The following is a 23,677-nucleotide window of genomic DNA, read 5'->3' on the forward strand; positions in this document are numbered from 1 at the left end:
AAGTGTTTTCCTTTACATAAATCCAACAAAACACCCAAGCAAAGCAAAGCTCTGCAGCAGTTTGTTACATCCTGACCTCTCCTGCATCACGGCCGAGCTGCAAGCATGGGCAGAGGGGAAAAAACAAGGGAAGGGACCAGATTCTCTTAGTACTGTGCCAGCCAAGGCTGTGTTTGCTTTTCTTCAGCATCTTGCTGGCCTCCTCAGTGCTTTTAAACAAGTCAGGAACTTGCTTCTCTGTGGTAGCAAGACCTCCAGCACTGCAGGGGGCTGCTGGGTGCCGTGGGCACGCTCCTGGGGGATGGCCGTGGCACTCACCAGGGCTGGGTGGCCACCTCGCCAGTGGGAGGCTTGACCTGCAGGGTGCACTCAGGTCCTTACGTTTTAGTTGCATTCTGAGATGATGAGAGGAAGTGGAAAATGCATGTTTGGCTTAACTGAATTACAAAATGGAGTATTTTGTGATATAAAGTCTAAAAACACTGAGCACCATTTCTGCTTTAGTTTATTTTTGTAGCAGATGCCATTCATTCTCCCACTGCCCCATCTTTTCAGCGCATTGTAAGTAGTAGTGATGTATGGTCTTCTTGATGAAGCACTTATCTGGGGCCCATTACTGTAATGACAGAGGCCTCCATACTCTTTCGAGGTTTTATTATCAGAATGACTCCCTTGCTTCAAGATGATTTTCATAAATCATCATTTTCTCATAAGCTTAAAGGAAAAAAATGGTCTTTTGGATGCCTGTGACCTACTTTATTGTACAATTCCTCAACACTGGTCCAGCTGCCAGATCCAAAGACAGAGTCACATCAGCCTGTAGTTTGCTTCCAGGAGATTATTTTATAGCATTACATTATTTTATAATCTCCTGGGTTTGAGTGGTCTTGCATGCAAGACTTTATAGTGCCTTGCTCAGTACTGTAACCTTGAATCCTGTGCAGAATTGCTGCCAGAACTGCACACACAGGAACTGACTGCCTAGATCACCCCTCCAGCTCTTGGATGCAGCTTCACGTTCCCATGGGGCAACCTGAGCAGCGCCTGCCTTGGCCACCCTGTCCTCCAAAATGTGGGAAGTTGGGCTGGGAGAGTCTGATCAAGGAGATGCTGGGAGGAAACCCTGGGAGGATTCACACCTCCTGCCAGCTCTCAGTCAGCTCACTCCACCTCTGCCTCAGAGCAGAAAGAGCATTCATGTCTTATCCTCTGAAATCTCTTATTATTTTTGGATAGGAAATCCAGAGGAATTTCTGACAGAAGCATGGAGAAAAAATAAACCTCTTTGTTTTAGTCCCCAGCATAAACATTTCCAGAACAATGTTAAACCGGAAGAAAATGAGGGCTCTTGAGGTTCCCAACACGCTCCTGCATCCTTGCACCCATGTGCAGGACACTCTAAACAGCTCTCCTGACAGGGGCAATTCCCAGTGCAGATTGTCCCCCTGTGTCCCAACTACTGCTCACCTGCATATGCCACCTCTCTGCCACCTGGGACTTCCCCATCCCTGTCCTTTCTGCCAGCCCTTCGTGGGTTGAAGGGCCACATCCCAGAGGCCAGGATCCCCTCCCTGCAGCCAGCCCCACATCATGGTGCCTGCATCCCTCCTGCCATGGGGCAAGAGCTTCCTCCACACTTTCCTCTGGACTGCGTTTTCCTAACAGATAATGCAGAGAAATCTCTTTGTGCTCCCTGCCCCACCAGCTTCAGCAGCTCTGGGATTCACCCCTCTCTCATGGGAGGTTTGCAGCTCTTCATTTCCCTCCTGGCTGGAGTTTCCATGCCGTGCAGGCTGCTTGAGGTGAGGCTCTCTGTCGGGCGCTTGTGCTTTGGGATCGGCAGGGATCCTCCCCGTTCCAGTGACCGCTTGCTTTCCCAGGCATTGGATAATTCCTGTATTAGGTCTTTGTTAAATCTTTGGATGTAGTTCATGTCTGAGTGACCATTTGGTTTGATGTTTTTGGAGGTTAGTCATTTGAAGATTTAGCAGATAAGTTTTTTTGGCAAATGATATCATCCTACTGTTCAAAGGAGGGAGAGATATTTATGAATTTAGGATAAACAGCAAAAGATTGTTTTCTTTGAGGAAAAAATGAGTCTGTTTAAATGTTAAACAATATCTGGTTTCATCTTCTTCTAAACAGAAGCATTCTTTTGCTTCTGAACTACATTTTCATTTATAAATTGGCAACACTCATAGAAATATTGTTAACAGCTTTCATAAAACAACCCAAATGAGCCATTTTTTGGTTTAGTCAGAATCTTTGTGATTTTCTAAAATTTTTGTTAAGCTTTCTTACCAGAACTCAAGCAAGACCTTGATTCTTGGATCTATGAGTTGCTGTGCTGTTAAGAGGTGTTCCTGCACTTGCAATAGCAACTGTATTAGCCTTGACATCAAGTTTGGGACAGGGACAATCTGCATGGCTGCACTAGCCTGGAAGAGTCCTGCTTCCAAAGCCACTCCTGTCCTTCCCTGAAGATATTTCAGCCACAGCTGGTATGAAAGGAGCTCATTTCATTTCCTCTCTAGGGATAATATGATGGAATTTGTCTTGTTGTTTTGTTTTGTATTTTCTTTTTGCTTATATCCCCTGTACACCTCTATTTTTTTCATATATCCCATTTTTTATTCCTGCTTTCTTTATCGAGCTCTGTGCCAGGATTTTTCAGTCAATGTAGAGAACCAGAGCTACATACAACAGATAATGAGGACACATTAATCAAATGTGTTACTGGTTTATTTCATTTTGCTTTTCACTTTGGGAACCACTGCAAAAATTCCAAAGGAAGCATATACTCCTGTGTCGAAAATGTGGGTCATGTGCAATAGATTAATTCTTAGTTACTATTTGCGGACCCCTTTGAAATTTTGTTTCTTAGGCATCTTATAGATTTCTAGGCCACAGGTTGAAACCAGCAATTTATTGTCCTACATTAGTGATGGAACTGAGGGTGATATTTCAGTGATAGGGACACGGGGTCCCACTACTTCAATATTCTCCAGAGTTCTATTGCCTCAGGCTCTTGAATAGGCACTGGATCAGCGGTGCTGAGGGGAGCCTTTTGTGCACCAAATCACAATGCAAATATTTATAAGAACTGTTCAAGTAATGCCTTCTTGATACATTTACCCATGACCAAGTCATTGAGATTAATGAACATAAATGGTTACAGCCAATGGGATTAGCATGTGTAGATTCTCTCTGGAGGAAACCAGATGATTGGATGAGCTTTCACTGAAGTCACAGTAGTCCCTGTCTGCAATTAGTTTACTTTTTTTTTTAATTGCAAATAATTTATTCAGCTATTGCCTGTATGCAGTTTCATGGAATTTTGACTAGATGGAGCATTTTTGTGGTCTGCCTTATTTCATTGTTGAGATGTTTCAAACACAGGAACAAATTGAACAGGTTTCTTAAAGGACCAAGTTTCTAATTAACTGCAAATCACACACTAACAAATTACCAGACCACTCATCTTGTACCCAGAGGGATAAGTGCTGCCAATTTGAGGAGGAGATTGTATTTTTCAAACACAACAAAGAAGCAGAATTCCTGTTTTCATTGCAAAACGGAACTGTGCTTTAACTGTGAAATCCAAAATCATGTCTATATTAGAACAGCTCTACTTTAACTATAAAATTCAATTATCTGCTGATGATACTGTCCCGTTTGAGTTCCTTGCAGTGATTTCCATCATTTCCCTAATACTATCTTTGGCCATCACCTGGAGGCATCTGTTCTGATGACTGCTGCCATTTCTCCTCTTCATTAGTTTCCTGACGCCCTTATTTTTTTGGCACTGATTTACAGCATTCAAGACAGGAAAGCAGCCTGAGTACCTTTACTTGGTGTCACTTGCAGACCAGTGCAGTGATAGTACAAAACACATCAGAGCCTCACAGGAAATAGCTGGGCCCCCACAAAATGTTGCTTGTTCACCAGATGTGCAAGACCCCAGCAGTTACAAAAACAAAATGTGGCACTAAAATAAATGAGCTGCAAAATTTCACCTCTGAAATTTAATTTTTTAATTTAAAATTAAAAAAAAAAGGTATTAGGTTATAAATTTTAAAAAGATACATAAAAGCATATTGAAAAATAAAGTGGAACACAGTTTCAGCTAATGGATTTAACTTAACCCAGGTTTTCTGAATACTGTTTTTCTGACATAGGGATTAACAGTTGATAGAGACAAATTATGCCTGTCTGTGTGCATTAATTAAAGATTCTTGAAGGTGGCTCTCACAGGGCTTCCCTTCATCTCCCTTCCCCTTTTGCAGTACCTGGAAGTTGGTATGCATTTCTAGACCCTCCTGGGTGCAATTACTTGGGCAGGAAATGTGCCATCCTGTAAAGTACACATGTGGCTGGGGAGCACTGAGCCCTTTCCAAATGGTGGGGTCTGAGCAACACAGCTGCTGGGAGGGATGGGATCCCAGGGAGTCTCCCTTCCTCTCAGAGGAGTGATGCTGATGTGAGAGGCTGCAGCATGTGCCCCAGACCCAGATGTGACTCAAGTGCTTCCCTCAATTCCCCCGTGCTGGAGTAGCTGGGTGCCCTGGCCAAGCATCCTGTGAATCTTGGCCAGGATGCAGCCAAATCTGTCTGATTGCATTTGGGAAAGGTGGAGGCAGAAGTGTACCTGGGCTGTGCCCTCACACAGATTTGGCACACTGACAGGTTGTTTACCTGGGACCATAAAAATGGAGACACACTCAGTGCTTATACAGGGTTCAACACCAATTTTATTTATGCCAAGACCTGCTTGTGCTAATCTCAAAAAAACAATGAACATTAACTTGTTTCATTGTATCTATCTTACCTCCACAGCAGCAGAAGAAATTTGATAGGCAAGAACATTTGGCATCTGGGACCAGGGCTGTTTAGGCTGATCATTACTATATATAAAATCATTACTATTAAAGCACTAACCAAGTCACTGCATTATAATACCAGAAATTACACATCTGCACCCTCAGCTACTAAGCCCCAAAGCTGCAAGAACCTCAGGCAGGGAAGGGTCTCCAATGAGAGAGATTTCTTGGGGCCCAAACTAGTGTATTTTCTCTCTTTCTAGAAGGCATTTCCCTAACCTGCACCTAAGCCTTTCCAGTGAAGGAGCTTGGACAATCATCCATTCTGCTGCACCCATGGAAGGAAAGCTTTCCCCAAACTCCACTCCTAGCAGCCTTTGCTGAGTGTTTAGGTGATCTCTTCTTGTCCTTACTTTTAAAAAAATAATGGCTTACTGTCATTTTAATTGGAGATTTTTGTGTATTTAGAAATTAGTCTTGCCTCACCTTCATCTTCTCTAAACTAAACAATCTTGTATAGACTAAACAAGTGTAACTCTTTCTATCTCACTGGCAGCATTTTCCAAATATCTGATCATACTTGTTGATCTCCTCTGGATTGTCTCCAGTATATCTATATCTTTAGGAAAGTAAAATGCCCAAAATGTCACAAAAACTTTTTTACTGAAACCTCCACACCAAAGTTCGGAGCAGAATAATTGCTTTATTAGTCTTATGTGTGGTGCTTCATATATACAACTCAGGTACCTATATTTTTTTTTTTTGTCTGGGCACTGCACTGCCAGTTCAAATTCAGCCTGTCATTTGTTGCATTCCTCAGACCTTCTTTTGCCATGCCACTGCTTAAAAATTTCTTCCTACTTTTTAGTTGGGAATTTGATTTCCTCTCCCTGAAAGTGACACTTTATCCTAGTGGTTACTTAATCAGGTTGGCTGTGGACGACCTTTCCAGATAATTTCTGTGCTGTGATCCTCTGACTTTGATCCTTTTGTAGCCTCTTCAAGTTTAATGATAACCACAGATTTCATCCTCTCCATCATTAGTGAAAAGAATGGAAACAGGACTTGAAAAGATCCCAGAGGAATCCCACTTGAACAACTTCCTATTTGATAGAACAATTGATAGCTGTTGTTTTGGAGTAAAGTTCACCCAGTTGTGCACCCGTCTTGTTGTGTCTACGTTGTAGCTCATACCTAAGGCCATCATATCAGATGAGATAAATCACATCCACTTGCTCTTCTTTATTTACAAAGTCAGATACTCAGGTGGAAAGGGGGGAGACAGGTTTGACATGATTTGTTCTTGACAAATTCAAGGGGACTGCTTTTTATCACCATACCATAATTCTGGGTGTTTAACAAACTGAGTGTTTAATAACTCATTCCAGATTTTTGGGAAACCAGGGTGAGTGGTTTATAGCTTCCTGGGGTCTCATTATTCCTTTTTTAAATTCAGCACTATAGTCACCCTTCTCCTGTGTTACAGGGCTCATCCTGTTCTATAAGAATCCTTTACAATAATTTTTAGCTATTCACAGATTACTTAATCTTATTTCTTGCATAAGTTCAGGTGAACTCTATGAGGCCCTGCTGACTTGTGTGCAGTTAGCTCATCAAAGTATTCTTAAACTTGGTCTTTTCCTGTTTTGACCTGCAGTTCTAGTAATTTTAAAAATAATTTCATTAATTAGCTGGTCACAAAGAGCACAAACAGCTTTTTTTTTTTTTCAGTAAGGACTGGATAAAGAGACATGCCAGGCTTCTCTGCAAAATTTGTAACTTGCTCTCTTTTCCTGTTTAGCAATGGATCAAGACTTTCCTTTTTCTTCCTCTAATTAAAATGTATTTATAGAACCTTTCCCAGTTCCCGTTGATGTCTTTCTTAAGCTGAAATCCCTTCTGTGCTGTAGCAGCTTTGCTTCTGTACTCTGTTGTTTGTCTTATTCTCTTGTACTTAGCTTAGGGTTTGTGTTACACATTTGAAAGTGCTCAGGAAGTTGCTGCATCTGGAATAGTACCTCCAAGTGCCTGGTGTTCTTCTGCATAGGGGTAGATTGCTCTAATATTCTAGCACAGAAAACTTTCAGGATCTTTTCACTCTTCTACTCCTGCTGAAAACCTTGGTAATGTGCTAGAGTTTTTAAGTTACTCTATTGTTTTTTCAACACAGTTTTGGGTAACTAAAATCTCCTATTGCCACCATATCTCCTTGTTTGGATATTTGTGAAAATGTTTGTTAAAGTTTCTTCAACTTCCTATGAGTTATTGGATGCCCTGTAGTAGATCTCTGTCCTGAGCCACCCTGGGGTCAGCTGTGTCACAGCATCTGAACAAAGACTTACAGTTCTTTCTGATCCCCTGGCTCCTTGTGTTTGCTTGCAGTGGTCAACACATCTCTCTTCTATTTACATTTTTGTCTACTTTATAACTAATGCTTCCAATTCTCAGGCCTCAGCTAAAGACAACACATTTCTCAGTGAGCTGCAGGCTTCTTTTACCACACTGCTCTGGGTCTGCTTGAGAGACCCCTGCCAGATTATTTAATAGCTCAGGATAACTTGACCCAAGTGTGGTACAATCTCAGCCACAGGCATTCCTCCACACCTCTGTGGGGATATTTTGATTCAATGTGAAGTTCAGCCTGAATGAGCTGAGGGTAAATTGGACAAATGCCTTCTGAAAATGCAACAAGATAAACAGACTCCTAGAGAGGGATGTAACATGTCTGCTGGTAAACCAAAGAGTACCCCACTGCAGCACAGAGTAGTCTCACTTTAAACAAAAACATGCAGAGATACCATGATGCAGGAAGGTCTGACACCCATCATGATGTGTACTGATGCTCTGATGGAACATTAACTCTTTTTGATCTCAGGGAGAAACAGTGACCACCTCACCTCCACCAGACCCTTCCTGGACCCTTTCTCAGACCCTTTTTCAGACTCTTTATTTCCCGAGTCATCACTAAGCCCACAGAGAAACAAATTTTCCCTCAGCACAACACCAGCATGACTTCAGAGGTACTGTTCTTCTCCAGTTACAGACATGCCTGGGCAAGAAGGTTTCTTTAGAGCTTGCCCTTATTCTTACTGACCTTGGGGCCCTAATGACATAATCAGTGCAGGACCAGGCCAGGGGAAATTGAGTTAAGGACATTCAGAAGCCCTTGCAGGGCTGGAGCCGAGGCTACAGTTCTCATTTGGCCTGGTGCATCGTTTGTGACCCATCCCATTGTTCTGAGCTTAGTGCTTATTCATTTCCTCTTTGCTTGTGTGTTCATATATAATTATTTTTAATTGTACTTTTTTATATTTTAGAGAAACAATAAAAATAAACTCCCTTGGGTCTTAGAATGCAGATCAACAAAATCAGGCCAAGGGACTGCTTTTATTTTCAGTACTGACACTGATAAAAACATGGATTTCAAGGTGACAGCTTTGCCTAGAAACTTTTTCATTAACAGCTGTAGTCCTGGTGTGACTTCTGGGAATGAAAATACTCTTATCAGGAATTCACAAGGACCATTATTTTAGAGGGAAGAAGGTTATTTTTGAGAGGACAGCTAAGATATTCAAGGGTTCTCCCTCACTGCAGAACTAACATTGAGCATCCTGCAAAAACTATAAATATTTAATTTTCCTTTTCATCATTAAACTACACCGTCTCATTGCAGTTGATGCTCACACATAAATTGAGGCTCTTCTGCCCTGTGTCATGTCTTTATAGTGGAAGAGATGGTTATGCTGGGAAAGGACTGGAAGGGATAGAGGAGGAAGGGGGACTATTTTTTTCATAATGAAGAGAGAATAATTCTGTTCATTATGAAGAGAATAATTTCCTCAGATTCCTCTCTCCCTCCCTAAAGGGGGAGCTTTAGGGTCGGGTTATAAGGGAACAGACAAGGTGGCTCTGCAAACTGAAGTTGTGGTCTAGGCATATAACTTTTCCCATTAGAAGGCTGAAATACCTCCTTTTAGTAAAGCAGCTGCACAGACTGCTTCACAGTCAGGCCGAATATTAGGAGAATTGATAGATACTTAAATTATACCAGGGCACCTAGATTAAACATTAAAGACTGGAAGGACCATGCCAACTAGACTTTGGTAATTGCAATTCCACTCGAAGTATAAAAAAAAAAAAAAAGAAAAAAAGATGAGGCCTCTATAAGTGATGTGGCACAAAGGTGTGATGTGTACAATTTACTGAGCATCACATAAAACATAAACATAAAAAAACCGAGTACCCTCAAAACATAAAATATTCAAGTCAGATGATTTGTTTAGGGAAGGGATTAAAAGCATTTAAAAAAAGATTGTGTACTTTTAGCCCTTATACCATTTGCCAAGAGCTCTTTAAATAGAAGCTGAAAAAGCTGTTTATGCTTTTGAAAATTAACAAAACATATGCCCTACTGTAGAGAATATAATAATAGTAAAATAATGCCACAAAGAGAGACAAAAGATGTTGTTGTAAGGCCTTAAGTTATTTCTATAGCTATATTAAAAGAAGTGGTGCTTGACCTAATTTTTGAATAGTGGGTTACAGTTGCCTTGATCTTCTGGCTGCTATTATTTTGGTCTGTATTCAAGATAGGCAGGTAATGACTGATGCCATTACTGATGGACAAGCAAAACTTTCTTCCTCAGAAACTGAAAACAGTTGGAGGAATTCACATTGAAGGGGAGATTAATAAGAGAGGACATGAGAAATATATGTAGAGGGTGGGTGGGATAGATAAGAGAGGGAAGAATCAATATTCACATTGTCTTTAAAATAAGTGGTTCAGTGAAACTCAGCCTCAGGCGCAAATGTAATAGTGATAAAGCAAAGCACTTTTTCACATCATATGGCAACTAGACATGGCGACCCCTAGTTACAGGATGTTTTTGAGGTTAGGAGTTTATCAGGATTTATGTAGAGAACATGCCAAATCATCGCTGTGAATGCTAAATAGAGCCAGGAACCAGAACAGCTTCCTGCAGGGATGGGGGAACATCATTTCTCTTTCAGAAGGAGTCCATCACCCACCTCCCGTTGTCAGCTCCAGGATCCCTGCCCAGAGGGCCCCATGGTGGGACGGGCCTTGGAGGCTCCTCTGTCCCAGCTGGCTGAGTTTCGTGGGGTTGGTCCAGGCTTTGCTGAGTTCCCACTGCAGTGGCTGCTGCTGGAGTGAGCCCCTGGCAGAGTCAGAGGCTGCATGGGCTGTCGGGAGCATGTTTCCTCCAGCCTGCAAGTGTTCCCAAAGCAAGCAAAAAAATACCTCATCTCTACACTGGCAAAACACCCAAACAGCAGTTGTGGTGCTGGAAAAATCTATGTTCCTCTGAAATGAGAAACCAAATGGGGTTCCAGTCTGTTCCTCAAGGTCAGGAATGCAGGTGATAATGCAGAGACGTTCAGGTGCAGCCCTGGCTTTCCATGCTGAGGTGGAGCTGCCTGGGACCCCTGGGAGCTGTGTGGGAGCGGGGCAGAATCCTTTGCTCCAGGGAAGACCCATGACAAACTTTACATTCTAGGAATCTGTGACCCATTTTTGTTACATTGTGCTGAAGTCTGCCCCTGGGAAGCAATTCTTCATTCTGAAATCCCTTATCTTGGGGAATAATTAAATATTTATGATTTTTCTCCCTGTTTACTGTACATGCTGATAAGCAGCTCTGGGAATAAGGAGCCGTCAGAATCTATCCCTTTTTCCTCCATTGGGCTGATTAATTGTAAAATAAATAAATCATTAATTGAGATTTCAGTAACTGCTTAAAAAAATTCATGCAGTGTTGGAAAGGTCAATGTCCAAAGTAATTTGGGATTCAAATCCCAGCAGGTCTGATGGATGCCCCATTTCTCCAGGGAAAACCTAAGTGGGACACCTGAGGGGAGGAGGTATTGGCCATTAATCCAGGAGTCAGCAGCTGGCCAAATCCAGTGATCTCAGTAAAACAAAACATGTGCATAGTGTGTGGCTTCTTAGAACCCGGGTTTCTTGCCTGGACTGGCAGTCTGAAAAATTGCTTGCTTTTGCAAGTTTAACTATAAAATGTATGCCAAGGTCAGGGAATAGGTCCATCCAGCTGGGAGGCCTAAGGATGCCTCATAGGAATTAGCTGGACAGGAGGATTTTGATGGAAAACTGATGTGAACGAATTGCTTTTGGAGAAAGGTCACGTGCAAAGCCCATGCAGGCAGTCATCTTCATTACCAATGTGTCTGCTCTGTGTAGAAGCACAGGAAGGAAAGGAAAGAGCTCTGATTTTGACTAATGATCAGTCAGAAGGACTCCATGATGGGGCAACATGTGTTCCTGAGCACGGCATGATTGCTGTTTCGTTTTGTTTGATGAAAGACATACTGTCACAGTACATATATGTCTATCTATATATCCTCCTCTTCTGATTCTCCCTTCATTTCATTGCAATTGCTACTCTTTGCATGGGGAAATGTAAGAGGAAAAACAAGCTAAGCACATCAGGAAAAGGATGTGTCATTACTGGGAATACTTTTGTACAAAAGAAGAAGAGAAGATGCAATGGTATCGTTACTAATGGTCTTGCAGATGTGTGCTTTTTGTTAAACTTCCATTCTAGTTAATGTCATTTCTGTCTTGCAGCATCACAGTGAAGTTAGAGTAACTCACTGATTGCAGGTTAACAAAACTTTGCCTGTAGCAGCAGCTTGTGGACATGTGCTCTGTTTGCCACATTAGAAGGTAATTTGAATGAGTTTTCTGTATTAGGAGCGAAATTAATTTCAGTTGCCTGTATCTGCAGGGGAATCTGAGGTTTGTAACAGCTCTGCACATGGAAACACATTGGCACAGAGGACAAACTGTTCTGCACCAGCCTCTGGGGACATCCTGCAGCTCAATTTTCTGTGTCACAGTGCCAGGCATTTGGCATAACCCATTTCTTCTGCAGGGAACAATGAGCAGGCAAATATTAAAACAAGTTACTTCCTGATCATGCAAATTGGTGCAGCCTGTTTTTCTATGGGATCTCTGGATGTCATCAGCATAATGACAACCAATGGAAGCATTTCCCATGAGCTCACTTTTCCATGCACTGCCTGAAATACGTCACAGACTCTCATCTCTTCTCCAGTGATCCTCTGACTCCAGGGAAACCAGAAGCAACATGTGCCACTGCCTATGTTGAGTCATGTGGTACTGCCTGGCTCTCAAATATGTTTGCTCCTTCCCAGCTGGCAATAAAATAGGATAGGTTCAAACTTCTCTCACCTTGCAGTCCTTCCCTCACTCAGAATGCTGACTGGGGTCTCCATGCTCTATCCAAGTCCTGGTTTTCACTGCTTTTTAGGAACTTCTTAACTTTGACAGCTCTTTCATTTTATCCAGTGTGCCTGAAAGTGGCCAGTGGATTCAGAAACTGTAGGGAAGTTTGCAAGTGAGGGAGGAAGGAACTAACAGCACATGCATTGTGACAGCTGTGCGACACAATTGGCTGCAAAATTTCACTTCTTCAGAAAAATACTACCCAAACATGTTGGCTTTGTGTGCACAACTTTCACCAGAAAGAGGATGTGAAGGAAGATACCTCACATGGGATGGATGTGCTGCACAAAATCATGGCCAGCTGGAAGATGCTCAGGTCCCAATACCATTAAGATATGAGGAATTTCTGGAAAAATTTGGGCTTGTCAGTATGGCACTTGTCATCAGCCCTAAATGAACTTGAAAGTAAGCACATCCATTCAAGAAATGAACAAGATATCAAAGTTGCATGTGACATTTGAGTGAAATCTTTTGTTTCTGAGCTTTTAATGCACAGAGTGTGCAGCAGGATATGCTTGGAATTGCTTAGCTCTCAAATGCTGTTAATTGGATATTGACAGACACAAAAAGGTAAATCATTACCATTACCATCTGTAAGACAATAAGAACATGGATAAGGCTTGGACAATCATCAGAGCTTTGAGAATAATCCCAAGACCCTGTGGAAAAATTCTAACTAAAAAAAAGAAAAAAAAATTATAACTGCTTTCTTCCTTCTGATTCCTGTTGGTTGTAGTCTCCTGACCATCTTTTGTTAAGACATGAGGATCACAGCCTGGCTGGTGGCATTTCTGCATGCAGGTGTCCAAGGCATGAGTCAGCCACCATAATGTGTCTCTACATTTGCATAGAATTCACCTCAGTAAGAGAAACTTGCTTCAGAAACTCTACAAATATGGGAAAAAAAGGATGTTGGAAAAGAACCTTGTTTTCTGTCTAGAAGAACCTGTAGTATTTAAACCATGTGCTGATGGTATAAATTCCTGGAGGGCTTTATGTTGTCTGTATTGTGCTGGTTAAAGAACTATATCTTTCTTTTCGGTGTTTCTGTTCAGCACATCCCTTTAAGAACAGGATTGAATGTCTGAGCTTTGGAATAATTAAAATTAACAAATGATGGCATTGCTATTTTTATTGCTGTAATTTCTAGGAGCCTAGTTCATACTAAAGCCCATTGTGACTATCTCTTTTCATGACAGTCAGGCAGAACAGAGCCAAGTTCTGCTTTCACTTACAGCCATATAAATCTAAACTACCTACATATTCCTTGCCAGTAATACTTGTGTATGCTGGAGTGGCCGTTCTATAGTATTATTTTCCCAGAGAAAGCAAAGCAATAATTCATCCATCTGACTTAAGAGGGCAGGTTCCAAGTAAATTGCAAGCACAGCTAAAAATGGAACATGAAATGAGTGGGGAAAAATACAAGGAAATAAAACAATTTTAATATTTCCAGTCTTGAACATAAGTATGCATTCACATATATGCATACCAAAAATATCTGTTTGCAATCAACTTCTTTGTCACTTAGTGCTGGAGTGCTGGATTCAGAGAGCCTGCTACTATGAGATGATGTGTAAGAAGCAGCACAAAATGAGAAAGTGGACACAGCAGCAAGGCAGCCCCAGGGAGGAGACTTTTCAGGCAGTTTTTGGTTTGAGAGGTGCTTTGGGCAGTTTAACTGGGCAAGCCAGAGTAGGACTGATAAAGAAAGAGGGAGAGATAGAAAAGATGAGTCTGTTTTGAGTGCTGAAGCAGCATCCCAGCACAGGCAGAGTTATTCTGGGCTTGGAAGTGAGAATACCTTGCAGATGGGAGGTGATGGGGGTTTAGGAGCTCAGCTGTGGTGAAAAGGAGCCTGTGACATGTGAAGGCTTTGCCAATGGGCTGCACACATGGCTCGGCTTTCACAGCACGGGGAGGTTCAAGGGACAAGGGGACAAAAGTCAGTGCTCCCTCCCTGTTATGCAGCTGCCAAGTGTGCTTTGACACTGTCCTGAGGGTCTCTTGCTGTTGTTAACACAGGTGCCACAGAAGCTTTCAAGGAAAAGTAGTTATTTGAAGTGGAAGCAATCCCTGCAGCCTGGAGGGATGCCATGTGGAGAAGTCTCCAGGCCCTGGCTTAGCCAAGAGTTCATATGCCAATTTGGCATTTAACACATATAAAGATATGCTTATATTAGTGACAAATATTATAGAGTTGAAAATATATGGCTTGATACCAAAATAGAGGATAGCTTTATGCAACTGCATTGGAATTATCTGCACCCAGAAATACAAGCCAGACAACAAGAATGAATATAGCAAAGTAATGGAGATATTTGAGAGGAAAAGTTTCCCACGGATTTGCAAGAGCTGCAGCTGGAGAAGACATGATGTTCCTGGCTCTGCTGCCAATGCTGAGCAGCTTTGCAGTGTTACACACCTTCAGCCTGTGCTCTGCGCTGTGCAGGGCTGGCTGACAGGGCCACACTGCTCAGTGAGAGCTCTGAGCAAGCACTCACAGTGTTTGTATCATCAGGTGTGTGGCCACAAGGGCAGATGGAAGTGACAGCACAGTCTGAGGCCTGGCATTTGGTATAAGTGTGACCATTTCCTTTCTGTCCCTTTGCTGTTTGTGAGCTGACCCTGCTTGCTGCTGGCACACTGCATTTCTAATGGAGCTGCGCTGCACTAACCCATGAAGTCCTCCCTGACTACTGAGGATGGTGGTGTCTGAGGCACACACTGCTGTTTCTATCTTGATTGGAGGGCTGTAACATTTACAGCTGTAGCATACCAGGCCTCCAGAGGACTACTGATTTCTTCCTGAAATTCTAGCCATGGCTTTTACCACGTTTCCCTCTTACACGCAGTACAGGTATTTGAGAAGGTCACCTGCAACATCTCCCTCCAAAAATATCTAAAAGAAGTGAAACAAAGTGGGGGGCTTTAGGTTAAGTTCTAGTTCTCCCAGTCCCCTGGCTCAGACCAGGAATGCATGGAGGTAGGAAAGGGGGTGAAGTAATATGCATTCATTTTATTTCTCCCATTGTTTTCACCAAGAGTATGGATTTTTCCCTGTTTCTACTGTTTAAAAAAAAATAAAAAAATCTAAGTAGACTTCCCTCTTTTTTGTGTGTAGGTTGAGTAGGACCTGCACTGCCATACAGACTCTCCTGAAAGGCTCCTGATGGAAGGAGGCTGGCACAGGCCTGCTGGTCTCTGAAATGGCCTTCTAGGTAAGTGAAGAAGATTGGAAACTGGATTTTAGGAAAGGTAAATGGGGTGGTAAAGTGCATTAGAGTGCCTTAGCTGCTAGTCCTTGCAACACCTTGGCAACCTGGGTGCTCAGCATCTGAATAAGCAGGAACAGAGGGTGATTTCTGCTCCACAGAAGCTAGCACCATGTCAGAGAGCTACAGGGAGGCAGTGCCTCTCCTCAGCACACAGGTCACAGGAGGATACTTTTTCCATAGCTTCTGTGTTTGCACCACAGAGCCTTGACCCCCATGGCAGCATCCAAGTGACACATCAGCAGAAATGGGGAGCGCTGCGGAGGTGTCTCAGGCTTGGGCTGCAAGTCGTGCACTCTTGGGATAAAGAAGTTGTCTGTACATGACACAGAATCTCCTGCTGCTTTCAGAACACAGGAAGGCATATCCTTTACTCAGTAACACTTTCCATGCAGCACAGATACTCACTGAGAGTCCACAAAACCCAGATCGTGTCCCCAGGCTGCCACCCTGGGCTCAGCTTCCCCAGTTCCCTGTGAATACAGCTCCTCAGAGACACAGCTGATTCCTGGCACACGAGTCCTTTGAAAGGAAACCATGAAATCTCTCTGGTTTGTTTCAAGTCTTCTAGTGGTGCTTGATTATGAAGACCTCCCAAAACAAAACAGCTCAGTTGAAACTGGCAGTAAAAGACTCCTTTGGGAAGTGGACAGAAAGCCACTGTGCTTGGTCCAACATGAGGGAGAGAATGGCAGGAAATTGGGAAGCAGTGGTGAAGAAAGTCTGGCTCCTCTCCTATTGCCCCAGAGTGACTGACAGGTGCTCAGTGCAGGAAAAACCTCTGGGGAAAGGATGTAACGTTAGGGAAGTTAAAATTACCTTGCCCAATAGAGGCAAAAGCCTCCTGAGAGCACCCAAAGGTGCTTCCCAGTATCTTCAGTGAGAAGACAGCCCAGTTTCAAGACCTTGCCTCCAAACAGGGTGATGCTGAGTGACAAAATTGTCTTATGGTATGAGTGTCTAAACCATCCATTTTCCCCCTTTCCTCATATTTTAATAATTAGATAGTGTCAGATTTTAGTCCCTCTATTAGTTAAAAAAAGAAAAAAAGAAAAAAAAAAGAAACTCCATCCTGATCTGATATTTATCTCCTCATCATGAAGAATATCAGCTGCATGGTTCAAGCACAGAGGAGTAATTTTAGTCAGACCAAGGTCATATGAAAGGACAGCCCAGACTTCTCTAAGTACGTAGAGCATTGCTGGCACGGTGTGTGTGACAGAGACTCTCAGTCACACAGCGATGGAGGCTCAGCATAGAACAGACCATCAGCATGCCTGGGTGGGGGCTGAGATTTGTAGGCGAGGCCTGTGAAACAAAGCTCTGAAGGTGAGATGTTGGGAAATGTACTTGGAAACATATTTTGAAGGCTCCCTTGACTATAGCAAAAGCAACAGTGGCAATAACTGTATGTTGGTTTATTTTATTCCAAGAGCTGTGGTTTTCACTACTTGGCTGGGGATGGCTGAGTCTCTCATGCAGTGATAAAGCTCATCCATAAGTCATGATTACAGCAAGTGACACAGCAAGGCTGGAGACAGGGAACAGCTTTTCCATGACCAGAGCAGTCCCATATGGAGGCAGTCTGGGGAAATTTCACACCAGACATATGGGAGTGGGGGGCAGATACTGTGAGATACCGAAGATGTTACACTTCAGTGGAAATGACAAGGTGATGAGAAAACTCAGTGCCTTAAAGGTTGAGACTGACTGGTGTTTCTATAATGTCCTCCCTACTATGGGAAATATCACAGATTCCAGAATCATGACCTGAAATAATTTGTTTCTGCATTTTATGTTTCCCTGTTTATTCTCTATCCCTTCCTTTATCAGTTATATTCTACTACCATTGGAATATGAACTTTATGATGCAACTTTTTAAAGTATTTAATTCCAGTAAAAAATTTCAGTAAATCAAAATTCAACCTTTTAATTCCATGTCGCTCAACAAGTCTTTGATTGGCTTTAACTTTTCAGTATTTGAATCACTGAATTTTTAGTATCATTTCATCAATCTCTTAACTGCTTGTAAAAAAAAAAGAGGGAAAACAAAACAAACAAGAATAAATAAAAGAAAGAAACCTTTGCTCCTTCCTGATTTCATATATTGCCTCCACTTTTTCTCTTACTCCCCAGCCAGAAAAGTGGGAGAAATAAAATATCTGAGGAGATATGGAAAGAGACTGAACACAAGCATTTTTCTCCCATTTCTCTCCTCTCCCTTTCCTTTGTCTGTGGAAAAAAAAAGGATAGAAATATGAGCCTTTGTCCCTCCACCTCCCCTTCACAAAGATCAAAGAAGTTTTAAAAAAAAGTGAAAATCAAAACCTGGGATTAAAAATCAACAGAATTACTTGGATTATTTTGTTTCAAATATATTTGACACAAAAATGTGTTATTTGGCAGGAGAAGACTCTGCCCTGTTTCATTTCTTTGTCAGGTCTGTTCATTAGCAGTATGTCAGGAGTTAGTCACTGCTTGTGTAGACCAGATTATGTCCATGCTGCCTAATTAGTCCCATCCCACTGAACCCCAAGGGATTTTCTGATTTTAACCTACACCAATAGGATTTTATATTAAAAAAAGGAGAAACAGGGATTCAAAGATCTGGCAAGGCTAAAGCCTGTGGTCAAGCTGGAGGCATTAGCTGGCAGGAGGAGGGCCTGCAGTGCTTGCACAAGGACTGGGCTCTTCTTCCTCACAAAGCTCCTTCCAGAAGAAATTTAGAAGCTTCCTCTCAGCTGGGAGCAAGCTATTCATTATTATTAATATTGCTTGCTGGATGCTACTCAGAGGCTCACGTGGCAGACAAGTATTTATTTTGCACTGAGGACTGGAGGGGTTCCCACTGCCCTCACTGGCCATGGGCTCCAGAGGGCTATGGACAGCTCTGCCCAAGGCTAATACTTTTATTCATTGGCACAGAAGAGCCCAAAATTCAGGCACTAGAATCTCACAGCAACATATCTTTTTTTTTTTTCTCCTTGCTTCTCACATATTAGAAAAGATAATTTCTAAATCTTTGAGTAATAGTATGTTTATAACTTTATTAAATTAGAGTAAGAATTTATAAATCTTTCTCACTGCATCTATTCTCACTTCTGTGTCCATCTTTGCACACAGAAATACCCAGAGGCACATTGTGCTATGACCTCTTCTGTCCAAGAACTCCTGTAAGAAGCAGGTGCCAGTGTTAAAACTGATGTTCAGAGGCAGAAGAGATCACAGAGGATCCCTTCCACCTCTCTGCTGCAGAGAACACCAAATGCAGAGTTTCTGGCTCCCAGGAGCATGTGCCATAGCCATGTGACCACATCACCTCCAGTTTCTAACTCTTATTATAGCATTACAAACCTCTAGGGCCTGGGCAGCTCATTGAACCTCCCTCTTCCAGTTCCTTGCACTCTAAAAGGGTGACAAAAAATTCTTGCCAGGCCCACAGTTGGCTCAGGATTAAACGTGTGCAAAGCTTGATGAAAAGACAAGGTGTGAATGCTGGCTGCTGTCAGCGAAGGAAATGGGGTGGTTTAGCAGGTTAGGATACCACCTACAACTTCTGTATTTATTGCAGCAGAGAACAGGGAATTGGGCTTTCAGTTTTTGGCTATTTTCTACTAGTTGGAGTACATTAAGTATAAGAGTAATTTTGAAATACAACAGAGAGATATTGCTGGTAATGATGGACACAACAAATATTGTAGACAGTAACAGTGTGGTGCTAGCCATGTCAAATTCCATCTTGCTTCAGCTGCTTTCCAGGAAAATAGATTTCTGGCTTTAAATATGAGGATTAGCAGCAGCAGATTTAGGGCTTAAAATAAAGTATGTATTTTAGATTTATTTAAGGGCCTTTGACTCCAAACACTTTGCTTTTAATATATCGCTTACTGGGCTGACATGGTTTTCATTTTTCATCACTACTTTACATTCCAGTGTTTGAATGGTTTGTGAAGGGGAAGCCTGAGTTTTTCAAAAGCTGGAATTCTGCTGCTGCTATTTAAGCAGTGGTTGCTTTTCTTTTCTGCCTGTAGCAGGTTCTTAGCAGAGAGAACTGTAATTCAGAACAATTCAATTTTCCATAATTTAAGAAGCAAGACATGTAATGGCTTAATCCTGATTATACACAGCATTTTTGAGGGCCGACTTCCAGATGTTCATGTTATTTTATTTATTTTTCTTTCTTTTTTTAATGTGAGTGCTATCCATTTCTTTGGACTTGGTGCTAGGAAAGAAATCTCTGAAATCCCCAGGATAGAAACCTTGATCAAACTTCAGTCAAACTGAAGTCAGAAAGCTTCCTTGAATTCTTAAATATTCACTGATCAAGTCCAACTCAGGCTGCAGCAATGGAAAATTTTCTCTTAAATCCTACCCTGGAGGGAATTTCTATTTGGAGAAGAGCATGTTTGCTCTTCACTTTTTCTTGGACTGTCTTTAGAGATTGTTGAATATGACGAGGTCAAAGCTCTAGGATCTGGTTTGTATCCAACCAACTTTGACCTTGTGAAGGCATTGGCTGTACTACCAGCCAATATTTCATGGTTAAAGGTCAATTAAGATTACTCCTTTAGTTCCAAAGAATTTCAGGGGGGAAGTGGGGAAAAAGGCAATGAAAGTGTTGGAAAATCAAAAACTAGTTTGGTAGCAAATGTTCTGTGTATACCAGATTTTAGAGCCCATATCTCCCAGTGTCAAATGTCCAAGTCATGCACTCTCCTTAACAGGCCTTTCCTGTAAACCCATGCTTTCTGGCTCAGTGATACAAGCTGGCTTTTGAGATGTGAAATGCTTTCCCTAGTCTGTTTCCAACAAAAATTGCCAGTTTTAATTGAATTTTGGTGCTGTCTTTGCACATATTATTCTAATCATCCTGCTGGGAGGGTTCTCTATGTAGAAAAACTAAGAGTTTCATGCTGAGGCTCTGCTGTACAGATCCAAGGGACAAATTGGAGTTCGTGTAGCTGACTTGCAGGCAAGCTTGTTAATAAAATTTAACTCTTAAAGAAGACAGCTTAGTCCTGACAACTCTGATTGCCTTGGCACACTGTGGTGGAAATACAATTACAAGATTGGACTGCTCTCAATTTGCTCCATATAGGGAAAAGGAAGGAGAAAAAGTGTTTTTTTAATTAAAAACAAATATGTCAGACTAATCTGAGGAGCATCCTGATTATGGCTTAGCTCAGCATTACCTTTTCATCTGCATCTTGGTAATCCTGCACAGGTAGATCAATAAATTTCCTCCTCTTCAGCAAGTACAGCGAGGCTCAGGCATGAGCTGGCTGGAAAGCCTCGCACGAGTCCAGCCCCTGGGGCTGTTCCATGGGCGGCCAAAGCTCCCCGAGTGCCGTTCTGGTGCTCAGCGGTGGGTTTTGGCACGGTAGTTTATAAGAGCATTATGAGAACCCACTGCTGATTATAACCTAGTTATACAGTAAAAACAGAGGCCTTTGATCCTGCTGTAAGCCCTGCCTGTCAGTGTTCACCTGCAGGGCAGCTGCTGTGCTCAGGAATGGCAGGAGGGCCGTGCCAGGCAGCACAGGCCCAGATCCCAGCTCTGCCCACGGCAGCCTCCATCCTGCGGCCCAGCTCTCCCTCACAGCACGTGTCAAGTGTTACCTACTGTCCTGCACCACCCTCAAGGATCACTTACTGCACTGTGGAAAACATTTCTTCAGCCTCTGTGCCTGTGACTGGCCTGACTTCCCCAGCAAAGCCAGCGAACTCCAGGCAGAGGTTGTGGTTGTGAGGAAGTTGTGAGCAAAATAAAACAAAGCTGAGTAAAACAGGAGGTGCTTTAAAGCAGCTGAATAAAAACACACAACAAAGCTGCCTGATAAAGTACTGTTGAACTAAAGCAACCCGATCCCTGAGTTAGCTATGGTGATGCATCTTATTCATCACCCAGGAGAAAGGGGCCAGCAGGGAGCTGGGGGAACAGCATGGGCAGTGTGGATAATTGTGGAGGCCTGCTGGTAGATGGAAAACATCTGGTTTCTGTTTGAGTTAAGAAGGGATATTTAACTCTATTACCCAGATTTGTATCTGTCTATTACTTATTCAGATTTATTAGCACAGGCTCACAACATCAAGGTTACGTGAGGCTGAGACATCTTTGCGTGTCAGGAGCCACAGAAAGCTGATGTTTAAGGCAGCAAAGTTACAACAAACACCTGCACCTTGGTGCCTGCTGACAGAATCATGGGTGATATGTGCAGGGCACATGTGGGATGCCTCAATAGGGAGGTACCTGTGCACGTGCCTCGTGGTGGGCACAAATAAGGTGATGAGACAGGACAAAGGAATGTAAATTTGAGACACTAACATTCTCCAGCCTGAATACAAGACCAGCAGCTCACAAAATCAATGAAAAGGTGGGTCTTCAGTGACTTTCTTCAACACCAAGCTATCCTCTACCTTTCTGCTGCAATGTTTTACCCCCACACACCACCTACCTTCAGCACCATACTCCATGTCCCCCACCTTTTCCTGCCACACAGCCCATACTGCCCTACCTCCCTCTTCTAGTGCTTTTCCTTTGCTTTTCCATGTCTCTTTTCCTCTTTCCTGATGTGAAATCCTTTCTCAAATATTCAGTCTCTCCTTTTGTCCTTCTCAGGCTGTGAGACTGATGGGTGTAGGGACTTACAAGTACTCAGTCCCCTTGAAAGCAGTCTCCAAAGTGTCTTAAACCAGGTGTCTGAGCTGAGGGGAATTTCAGAAATGGGGTGACCCAAGCTAATGGCCTTGAGACCTGTATTGCAAATTCAGGGCACCAAACTGCGCTGCTCTGAGACTGACAGCAACCATGGTTCTCCTCTCCCACCCCACTCCAGCTCCTAGCCTGAAAGTATTCACTTTGGGAGCAAGGTCTCTGCCAGGTTTCTTAGGCGATCATCCACACTGTAGGAATAGCAAGGAGTGAAAGGAAATAAGTCACAAGCCACCCCTAGGCTGAAATTGTTACCCAGCACTGTCCCATGGATCCCCGTGAACACACAAACATGAGTGCCACTGTTTTGTGGGACAGTATCCACTCTGATTAGTCAGTGATGGTTTCAGAGATTTTTAGTCAGCCAGTTGCTGGCAGGTGTAAGCCTATATTTAACGTCACCCAGTCCCAATTGTTATTTAAATGAAAATAGGGACTTTCTTTCCTTTCATTTCCACTTAATTCCTCCAAGATATTGGCTATAATTTGTCACATTTATAACTTCTGAAATTAACTTCCCTCCCATAGAGTTCAATAAATAACACTTTTCCTGAATAGCTCATTCACAGTGCAAAAACACCTTCTTCCTCATATTTTTCACTTCATAGAATGAAACCATATGAGGTGGTTAAATTTTACATGGTCAGCTCTGGCAGGCTTTTTATATTTATTTGAATTGCAAGATATAAATCAGTACTGGCCTTCTTCCAAGAACAAGGTATTTGTTATCTTGCTACATGTGTGTTTCTAGGTCAAAATTTGATAAGGTGTTTTTAGCATTATTTCATGGGGTAGGTAGGGTTTACATTGTTCTGTGCCAGGTTCCATGTTTTGACTGCAGAACATTACCTTATACTGCATTTTATTACAACTGATCAATGGAAGTTTGAACATTTTCCCAACTTAGAAATAACATACGCAGTTGAGAATCAGTTTTCTTCAGGGACAGTCCCTTTTAACTGAATATCCCAAAAGCTTATGTGTGATCACAATTAGAATTTTTTTAATGATTTAGAGCTATGATTTGAGCACAAGGCACAGTTCAGTAACAGGACTTTGGTGGCTTTGTGAATTGAAACCATCAGAAAAGTATGTGACTATGAGATTTAGGAACCTGGCAATGAATCAGCAGCTGGACAACTGAATTGAAATTGTGGCAGATAAATGTGCCAGTAACTTTAAGGGCTTAGCCAAGAGTACTCAAGATCTAAGACCTGATCTTATGTACATGCACAAATATGGGAAAATTCAATGGATTTTAGTGACTCCTCATTCACCCCATGACTCTTGGATTTTGTTGCAGTAATTAACTATTTACTGAATGAGTCAAAAGCAAAGGACTTTCAGATAATCTGTGCAGAAGATCAGCACTCAGAGATTAGTGTCCTGACACCTCCCACAGAGGTATCTGTGTTTAAGGAAACAGCAAGTGAATGCTTATTATTCAGGACTTCTAGATCCTGAATCCTTTTGTTAACAATGGCATAAACCAGGTTTTCCAGGGAGTTATCTGGGGCCTGAATTTAATTCCTGGCTTTGAAAATTCAGGGAGAGCCCATGAGATACCACTTGAGCCCCAGGTAGC

General features: G+C 42.4%; 1 long non-coding RNA gene across 3 annotated transcripts in view; it reads left to right on the top strand.

Moving 5' to 3' along the window:
- Window positions 1-23,677, top strand: part of LOC115495781 (uncharacterized) — a 130,178-nt gene that overhangs the window by 47,555 nt on the left and 58,946 nt on the right. For all 3 annotated transcript variants that reach the window (XR_012056707.1, XR_012056708.1, XR_003961105.4), the window contains exon 3: window positions 15,230-15,326. This is a non-coding gene — a long non-coding RNA (uncharacterized lncRNA). The remainder of the gene's footprint in view (window positions 1-15,229; window positions 15,327-23,677) is intronic.

This window comes from Taeniopygia guttata, chromosome 6 (genome assembly GCF_048771995.1).
Source record: "Taeniopygia guttata chromosome 6, bTaeGut7.mat, whole genome shotgun sequence".
NCBI classification, from domain to species: domain Eukaryota; kingdom Metazoa; phylum Chordata; class Aves; order Passeriformes; family Estrildidae; genus Taeniopygia; species Taeniopygia guttata.